We start from the raw sequence: 8,594 nt of genomic DNA, 5'->3' as shown, positions 1-8,594 counted from the left end.
CTCCGATGGAGCTCCTGGCTCCTGGCTTCGGCTTGGCCTAGCCCTGGCCATTGTGGCCAGGTGTGGCCACCTGGGGAGTGAAACAGCGGATGGAAGAACCTTCTCTCTGTGTCACTCTGCCTTCCAAGAGGATGCAAATAAACGTTTTATTTATTTATTTATTTTTTTGACAGGCAGAGTGGACAGTGAGAGAGAGAGAGACAGAGAGAGAGAGACAGAGAGAAAGGTTTTCCTTTGCCGTTGGTTCACCCTCCAATGGCCGCCGCAGCCAGCGCGCTGTGGCCGGCGCACCGTGCTGATCCGATGGCAGGAGCCAGGTGCTTCTCCTGGTCTCCCATGGGGTGCAGGGCCCAAGCACCTGGGCCATCCTCCACTGCACTCCCTGGCCATAGCAGAGAGCTGGCCTGGAAGAGGGGCAACCGGGACAGAATCCGGCGCCCCGACCGGGACTAGAACCCGGTGTGCCGGTGCCGCAAGGCAGAGGATTAGCCTAGTGAGCTGCGGCGCCGGCCGCAAATAAACGTTTTAAAAGAGAGAGGGCTCCAGTGTAGCTGCCCCCAGGATCAGCTCAGGCCCTGCTGGCTGCACCACCCCCTGCTGACCTCCACGCTTGGTTTTCCCCTGAGCCGGCTGAGACGCGGTTGGGTGACCATGACAATGAGCCACTCCACACTTCAGTGTGCACCTGCTCAGAACAGGACATTCTCCGTCAGGGCTTGTGGCACTTGAGCGGGGCTGGCTGCTGAGTCCTGCCACCTGGCCCTCTCTTAGGAAAAAAAAAATTTCAGGCTGTTCAGCAGGGGGCTTCCTGGAACGGGGGTAGGGGCTGGCGCGAGCTTTCTGAGAAATGCCGAAAGCAGCTCGGTCCACGGCAGCGACTCAGGTGCACAGGTGTGGCTTCGTGCGGCTGGTGTGAGTAGTGCTCCCTAAGGTATCCAATCAGAAACTGTATAACTGAAGGTGTATTAGAAAACTCATGGTGAACGGCGCTGTGGCGCAGTGGGTTAAAGCCCCAGCCTTCAGTACTGGCATCCCATAGGGGCACCGGTTCAAGTCCTGGCTGCTCCACTTCAGATCCAGTTCCCTGATGATGCACCTGGGAAAGCAGCGAAGATGGTCCAAGTGCTTGGGCCCCCGCACCCATGTGGGAGACCCAGAAGAAATTCTGGGCTCCTGGCTTTGGATTGGCTCAGCTTCTGCCATTGTGGCCATCTGGGGAGTGAACCAGCAGATGGAAGACCTCTCTCTCTCTCTCTCTCTCTCTGTAACTCTCAAATAAAATAAATCTTTTTTTTTTAAAGGAGTAAAATCTGCTTTCGTGTTAAGAGCCTTGCTGTCTCACATCTCTGAGATTCCCACTGTCCAAGCATGAATTGGGAAGCCTTCCTGGAGGAAGTGGCCTTGCTATCCTTCCTTGAAAAATAGACTGTATTTTTAAGAACAGTTCTAGATTTTTAAAAATCATTTTGTTTGTTAGAGAGAGAGAGGGCTGTCTCCCTTTCAGTGGTTGACTTCCCAAATGCCCAGGACAGCTGAGGCTGGGCCAGAAGCCAAGAACTCAGCCCAGGTCTTCCACGTGAGTGGTAGGCGGCCAGGCCCTTGGGGCCACCCTCCGCTGCTTTCCCAGGTGCCTTAGCAGGGCACTGGATCTGCAGCGGAGCAGGCGGGACGCCAGCCGGCTCTGACACCTGTGTGCTGTCTTCCTCACGATGAGACCAAGTCCATGGATGCTCACAGGAGGACAGAGGACACGCACAGGAAAGGGCCACTTTGTTCCCGTCAAACGTGGAGGCCATCAGCCTCATGCAGGGCGGTGGGGGTTTTCCTTGATTCCAGAGCTGAATCCCCAAATCCGCCCTTGATGCCTGCTGCCTTATGGGTCTCTTTGGAAGGAAGTCACTCAGCCTCCCTGGAGGTGTGGCCACTTGCCCCGCTTCCTGAGGGTGTGGCCTCTGGCTCCACCCCAGAGGGTGTGGCCCCAGACTCCACCTCCTCTAGGGTGGGGCCCCTGGGAGGAGGGGAATTGGGGGTTGTAACCTGAGCGTGCAGGTGGACAGTCAGGGGAGCTGGCAGCGAGTGGGGGCCAGTGGGGGGCATGTTGGGGAGTGCTGGCCTTACCAGTTGGAGAGTTTTTTTCTTTTAAATATTTATTTTATTTATTTGAAAGAGTTACAGAGAGAGAGAGAGAGACAGAAGTCTCCATCCACTGGTTCACTCCCCAAATGGCCACAACGGCCGGAGCTGAGCCAATCCGAAGCCAGGAGCCAGGACCAGGTCTCCCACATGAGTGCAGGGGCCCAAGCACTTGGCCCATCTTCTGCTGCTTTCCCTGGCACCTTAGCAGGGAGCTGGGTTGAAAGTGGAGCAGCCGGGACTCGAACCGGCGCCCGCATGGGATGTTGCCTGACCCCAGGGAGTTTGTTCTTCCCTCCTTGCTCTGTTTCCAGCTGGGCTGGCCTGGCACTGGGGCGGGGTTAAAGGATTGAGGCCAAAGCGGCTCATGAGCTTGAACTTGAGAGTAAAGTTAATGTCGAGAGGACGTGGGCACTGCTGAGTAGGGACAGACAGGAGGGAAGCGGGAGCGACCCCTGCTGGGCAGGGAGTGAACAGGAGGCTCGGGGCTAGCAGAGAAAGCCCCTGCGGTGGGCCAGGCATGAGTCACAGGATCCGGACACCGGTCCCCGCCCTACTGGAACTTACCTCCTGACCATTTCCCTGATCATTAAGTGAATTCGGGTGTGGTTAGCAGGGGACAGCTTCCGGCTGATGGCTGCCTCGCTCCGGGCCAGGGCTCACGTCACCAGTGCTTTCGGAGTGGCTGCAAGGACCCCGAGCCCCAGGCCTTGAAGGGGCCACACATGCTGGGGTCCGGCAGTAAGAACTCGGGGCACGCGATGTCGTGGGCTTAGAGGGAGTGGTAGGTGGTGTTTGCTGAGTTCCCTGGCAGCCTGGTGAGATGGCAAAGAAGTGGGAGGCAGGTGATTGGGAGAGCCCGGGAGACAGATGCTGGGCCAAGAGACGGAGCAGGTGGCAGCTGGCCAGCCCCTCCTGCATCGCTGTAGGGAGCAGCGCAGCGTGGGAGGGGCGGGAGGCAAGCACCCTGGCACACTTCAGAAGTCTAAGGCATGAAAAGAGCCTGAAGCAATTAAACAGTTCAAAGCTAGCCACAAGCGTGGCTGCTCCGGGCCCCATGCCCCACCTGCTGCTCCCGGGAGGGGGCGGGGGCAGGTCAGCCTGGGGCTGAGGGCTGCAGCCAGGCTAGGTCAGGGGGTGGCGCATGCATTTGGCGAGTGGGCACAGGCCAGGCAGTTGGGCTTCCTGGCCTCCCCCACTCCGAGAAGGACGTTATGGCTACAGGAAAGGGTGTGGGCGGTGGCCACCCATCCATGGCCAGAATGCTTGGGACAGATGGAGGATGGGGGGGGGGGGCATAGGGCAGGAGCGAGGCCAGCCATGTGGCATCTGAGTCACCGGGGCTGGGGCCAGACTGCATGTAGGATCCCGGACTCCTGAGTCTCCTACCCGGTCCCGTCACCGCTGACTCACAGCCTGGGAGTCCCCGGTCTTCCAGTGGTTTCTCTCCGGCTCTCGGTGTATCATAGGCGCACAAGGGACTCTCTGTAAACTCGCATCATGAGACCTGCGTCTCGCCCAGCTGGCCAGGTCCTCGCATCCCAGGATGGGCGTGTGTGTGTGTGTGTGTGTGTTGGGGGGGGGGGTAGATCCCGGTTTCTTGCTGTACCTGCTTGGCCCCTGAGCCCTTGTCTCCTTAGATGCACCTGTTACCTGGTTTTGCCCCGGCTGCTCCCCTTTTTGGAGTCCCCCTGCCCTAAACTTGTTCTCCACCTGCCACCTCCTCCAGGAAGCCTGCCCTATGCACCAGGTAGAATCAACGCCAAGGCTGTGGCGGTTGCTGTCTATTTAGATCTGGAGTGAATACTTAGCCCGGATCTGGCTCCCAGCAGAGGCTCAGTATATCCTTCCTGAAAGAACACGAGAATAATTGAATGAGAGTGTGGAGGCAGAGAAAGAACCCCGGAACCGGACCTCTGATGGGTGTGAGTCTGGTCGGGACGTTATCCTGGCAGCCCTGGAATGTCGTCTCAGCAGCTGCTGGGACTTCATGTTCTCATCTCTAAAATGGGCGTGCTAATGATCGCCCCTGCGTGGTTTTGCAGTGAGATTTCCTGTTATCCAGGAAATCACCCAGGACCTGGGCCAAAGCAGGTGTTTAAAAAACATCCACTGAGTAGCTCAACTGAGATGCCGGGGTCGGGGGTGGTGGGGGCAACGAGCAGAAGGAGGCTTCCCCAGCTGGGCAGGAGACCAGAGGGCTTGAAGCCAGGGCCGTGGGAAGTGGTGGGGCAGGTGGTGGGGGGCAGGAGGAGTCAGGTATGCTGTCTGGGGCTGGCGGGGACCCCTCTGTGATATTGGGTCGGCCTGTGAAGGTGGGACATCTGGGTGGGATGCAGGCAGTGGTCAAGGTCATGGCAGAAACCCAAATCCACGGCTGCTCAGGTGACTTCTAGGGAACAGCACGGCATTTGCATAAAACCCACGTACATCCCGGATTGTGGTACCTACGACAAGGATGCCCCAGCTAGCTCATTGTTAGGCCGTGTTTTTTAGGGAATGATGGCAAAATAAAAAACCTTTGGGGCCGGCGCTGTGGCACAGTGGGTTTAAGCCACTGCCTGTAATGTCGGCAGCCCCGTATGAGTCCCCGCTGCTCCACTTCCGATCCAGCTCCCTGCTGGTGCGCCTGGGAAAAGCAGCAGAGGACGGCCCAAGTGCTCTGGCCCCTGCAATCCACGTGGGAGACCCGGATGGAGCGCCAGGCTCCTGGCTTCAGCTTGACTCAACCCCGGCTGGCTGTTGCAGGCATTTGGAGAGTGAACCAGTGGATGGGAGACCTCTCTGTCTCTCTGTAACTCTGCCTTTCAAATAAATAGATACTTTTTTTAACCCTTGTCTTGAGTCTGCTGAGCTTCCTCCCTTCCCCTCCCCCCACACCCCTGCCTTAAGCCCTTCCCTCGGCCCCTCCCTGGGCCCTCTGGGACCCCACTGAGAAAGCACCCCCAGATGGGGCCTCCCGCATCCTCCACCCACCCATGCGGGCCCAGCCTTGGGCTGCACCGGCTCAGCCAGTCTGGCCAGGTCGGGCAGCCTGGCCCTGTCATTAACCAAGCTCCAGGCCCAGGGTGGATGACCCGCAGGCTGGGGGCCAGGGCTGGGCCTCCATTTCTGGGCTCAGGGGCTGGGGTTTTCTGGGAGCCGGGTGGGACCTACGGGGCGGCCAGTGAGCGCTCAGTGTCTGCATGGGTCCAGCCCCTGGAGTTGGCATCTAAGACTAGGGCGCTGTCACCCGGCTACCCCAGACGAGGGCTTCCTCCAGCATCTGAACCTGAGCCATTGGGGGGCCGCCGTGTGGTACCCAGGACTCTGAAAGTCCCCAGCCCTCGGCTCAGCCTTGGGAAGTCTCCACCGGTGCCCTGGGTGCTGTGTCCGAATTTCCAGTGGGCGGCGATACGCGGTTTTGGCTGTAACCCCAGGGAGACCCTTCTTCTAGGACAATCCAAGCAGAGGGCTCAGCAGTGCGTCTCAGGTTTTGGGATGTTTGAAAAAAAAATTTTTTTTTTTTTTTTTTTTTTGACAGGCAGAGTGGACAGTGAGAGAGAGAGACAGAGAGAAAGGTCTTCCTTTGCCGTTGGTTCACCCTCCAGTGGCCGCCGCGGCTGGCGTGCTGCGGCCGGCGCACCGCGCTGATCCGATGGTAGGAGCCAGGAGCCAGGTGCTTTTCCTGGTCTCCCATGGGGTGCAGGCCCAAGCACCTGGGCCATCCTCCACTGCACTCCCTGGCCACAGCAGAGAGGTGGCCTGGAAGAGGGGCAACCGGGACAGAATCCGGCGCCCCGACCGGGACAGAATCCGGCACCCCGACCGGGACTAGAACCCGGTGTGCCGGCGCCGCTAGGCGGAGGATTAGCCTAGTGAGCCGTGGCGCCGGCCGGGATGTTTGAAAATTTCGTGACGTTTCTGGTTCAAAAGGAAGCAGGGCTTCTGTCCTGGGCAGGCAGGAACCAGGGTTTGCACACTCCATGAATTTCTGCAAAAATAAATACTTTTGCTCCAACTTCCAAGTGAGGAGGTTTTTGGAGCTGCTTCCTTTTTTTTTTTTTTTTTAAAGATTTTATTTATGTATTTGAAAGGCAGAGCTACAGACGCGCGCACACACACACACACACACACACACACACACAGATCTTCCATGTGCTGGTTCACTCCCCAAATGGCCACAATGGCAGGAGCTGTGCCAATTCGAAGCCAGGAGCTTCTTCTGGGTCTCCCATGTGGGTGCAGGGGCCCAAGCACTTGGGTCATCTTCCACTGCTTTCCCAGGCCATAGCAGAGAGCTGGATCAGAAGTGGAGCAGCCGGGACTTGAACCGGCGCCCGTATGGCAGAGACTTAGCCCACTACGCCACAGCGCCGGCCCCACTGCTTTCTTCTGTGTTGTTCAGAAAACCTGCTTGATTTTACAAAAATCAAAATGGTGGGGAAGAGAAAATTTTCCAAAACTTTTATTGATTTATTTGAAAGGCAGAGGGAGAGAGAGATCTTCCATCTGCTGGTTCACTCTCCTTAAACGCCTACAACACCCAGGGCTGGGCCAGGCTGAAGCCAGGAGTCAGGAACCCAATCCGGGTCTCCCAAGTGGGTGGTGGGGGCCCAAGTACTTAAACCGACACCTGCTGCGCCCCCCCCCTCCCCGCCCCCGTGGGCAGCAGCATGAAGCTGGAACCAGGAGCAGAGTCGGGACTCCAAGCTCTTTGATACGAGATGTGGGCGTCTGATCCCAGGTGCGATCTTAACCTAAGCTGGGCATCCCTCGCTGTTCCCTCCACCCCCGTGCCCCCTCCACCGAGTCCCGCTGCCTTGCACAGCCATCACAGGGACCCCGCTCCCAGAAAGAGCTGTGTCTCCCCAGATGCCTGGCCCAGGAGGAGAGGTTTCATTTCAACACCACCTTACCTGCCCTTGCTCTTCACGCTCCCTGACGGCAGGCGGCAGAGACCCTGGGAGCCGAAATCCTTGCACTGGCCCTGGGTGGGCAGGCAGCAGTGTGGCTCAGAGCCGGAAGGGACCCTTTGCTAGTGATTTCTAAGGAGCTGGGTTCAGGGCAAGGTGTGTATGTGTGTGTATGTGTGTCTGGGACCAGGACTGGGAAGTTCTCGTTCCTGCCTGGCATGAGCCTGACCAGAGCGGAGTTGGGGGAGGGGAGCAGCAAGCAGCCACTCACTGGGGGGGGGGGGGGAGGAGAGGACGGGACATTTTCATGTCCCCTCCCCCGCCACCATCTCCTTCGCATCTGTTTTAGACAGGGGGACAGAAGGATGCCCACTTCACTAGGGAGGAAGCTGCTGGCTCTGGGAAGGTGGTTGTGGCTGGTTTTTGGACCAGCTGACCCCGTGCGGGAGGAGGTAGCCGGGGTGAAACCCAGCTACCGCCTCCCTACCCACCCACCCCCATCCGCCTTGATCCAGTTCTCCTGGCTTGAAATGAGCGTCCGCTTGAACATGAAAAAGAAAGCAAAGACACAGCGGCCCTGCGCTCCCTGGGCCCCGCACAGATGTTGGCGGTGGGTGGCAGGCAAGAGGTTGTCTGAGCTCTTGGGAGCTGGCAGGTGCAGGGCCTGCCTGGGGGCTCCTGCCCTGCCCCCACCCCAGGGCTCCTGTAGCCGGAGGGCAGTGCAGAGACCTGTCCTGGCTTTGCAGGTGTGCGGGCAGGTCAGAGCCACCTGCGCTTGGTGACCATGGAGCCCCTGCTCCCCCAGCATGCCCCTCCCATCCCTTCTTCATACCAGGGGTCCTCTCCAGCACCTGTTTCCCCAGCCCCCAGTCTCCATCCACTCTCTGGGTCCCAGCAGGGGTGCGCGTGGGGGAGAGTTTTAGGGCTTTCCTCCACTCCCTCCCCTGGCAGCTCCTGCATGTCTGTGTCCCCAGGGAACCAGGAAGTAGGGACAACAGGGGCGTCTGGCCATCTGGCCAACTCCCGCCCGGATCATAGACAGCCTGCTGCCCGGCTACTGAGGGTGACCAGGAGGCTCCCACGTGTCCTGGACAAGGCCCTGGGCCTCAGTTTCCCCTGCAGGGAGGCTGGGCTGAGGTCACTGCAGGAAAGCACTTACTGTCACCTGGAAGGATGTTTATCTTTGCTGCTGCTCAGCCCACAGCCCTGTTTGTGTTTCCGCAGAGCCTTGTAAGGAAAGGCCCTGGGGGAGGGGGGGCGTGGTCCCGGCTGAAACTGTCCCTGTTTGTCTTGGTGGAGGCGGGCGGCGGGAAGGCGGGAAACCAGTTTCCTCTGTGTCAGCATCGGGCTTGTGTCGAGCACCTACTGTGTGCCAAGCCCTGTCCTAGATGCTGAGCTAGAAGAGGCCGCCGCGCCCGCTTCCGGGAGCCCCCAGCTCCAGGGGGCAGGGAGACGGAGGTCTTTATGTTTAACCGCCAAGGGAGGCCTCGACTTTTCCCTCAGCAACATGGGGCGATTGCATTGTAAGGGCCGCTCCCAGACAGCTTTGGGCCAGTGGGGGATGTG

This window comes from Oryctolagus cuniculus, chromosome 19 (assembly GCF_964237555.1).
Source record: "Oryctolagus cuniculus chromosome 19, mOryCun1.1, whole genome shotgun sequence".
In the NCBI taxonomy this organism is placed as follows: domain Eukaryota; kingdom Metazoa; phylum Chordata; class Mammalia; order Lagomorpha; family Leporidae; genus Oryctolagus; species Oryctolagus cuniculus.
The sequence above is the reverse complement of the archived record's forward strand: the minus strand, read 5'-3'. Positions refer to the sequence as shown.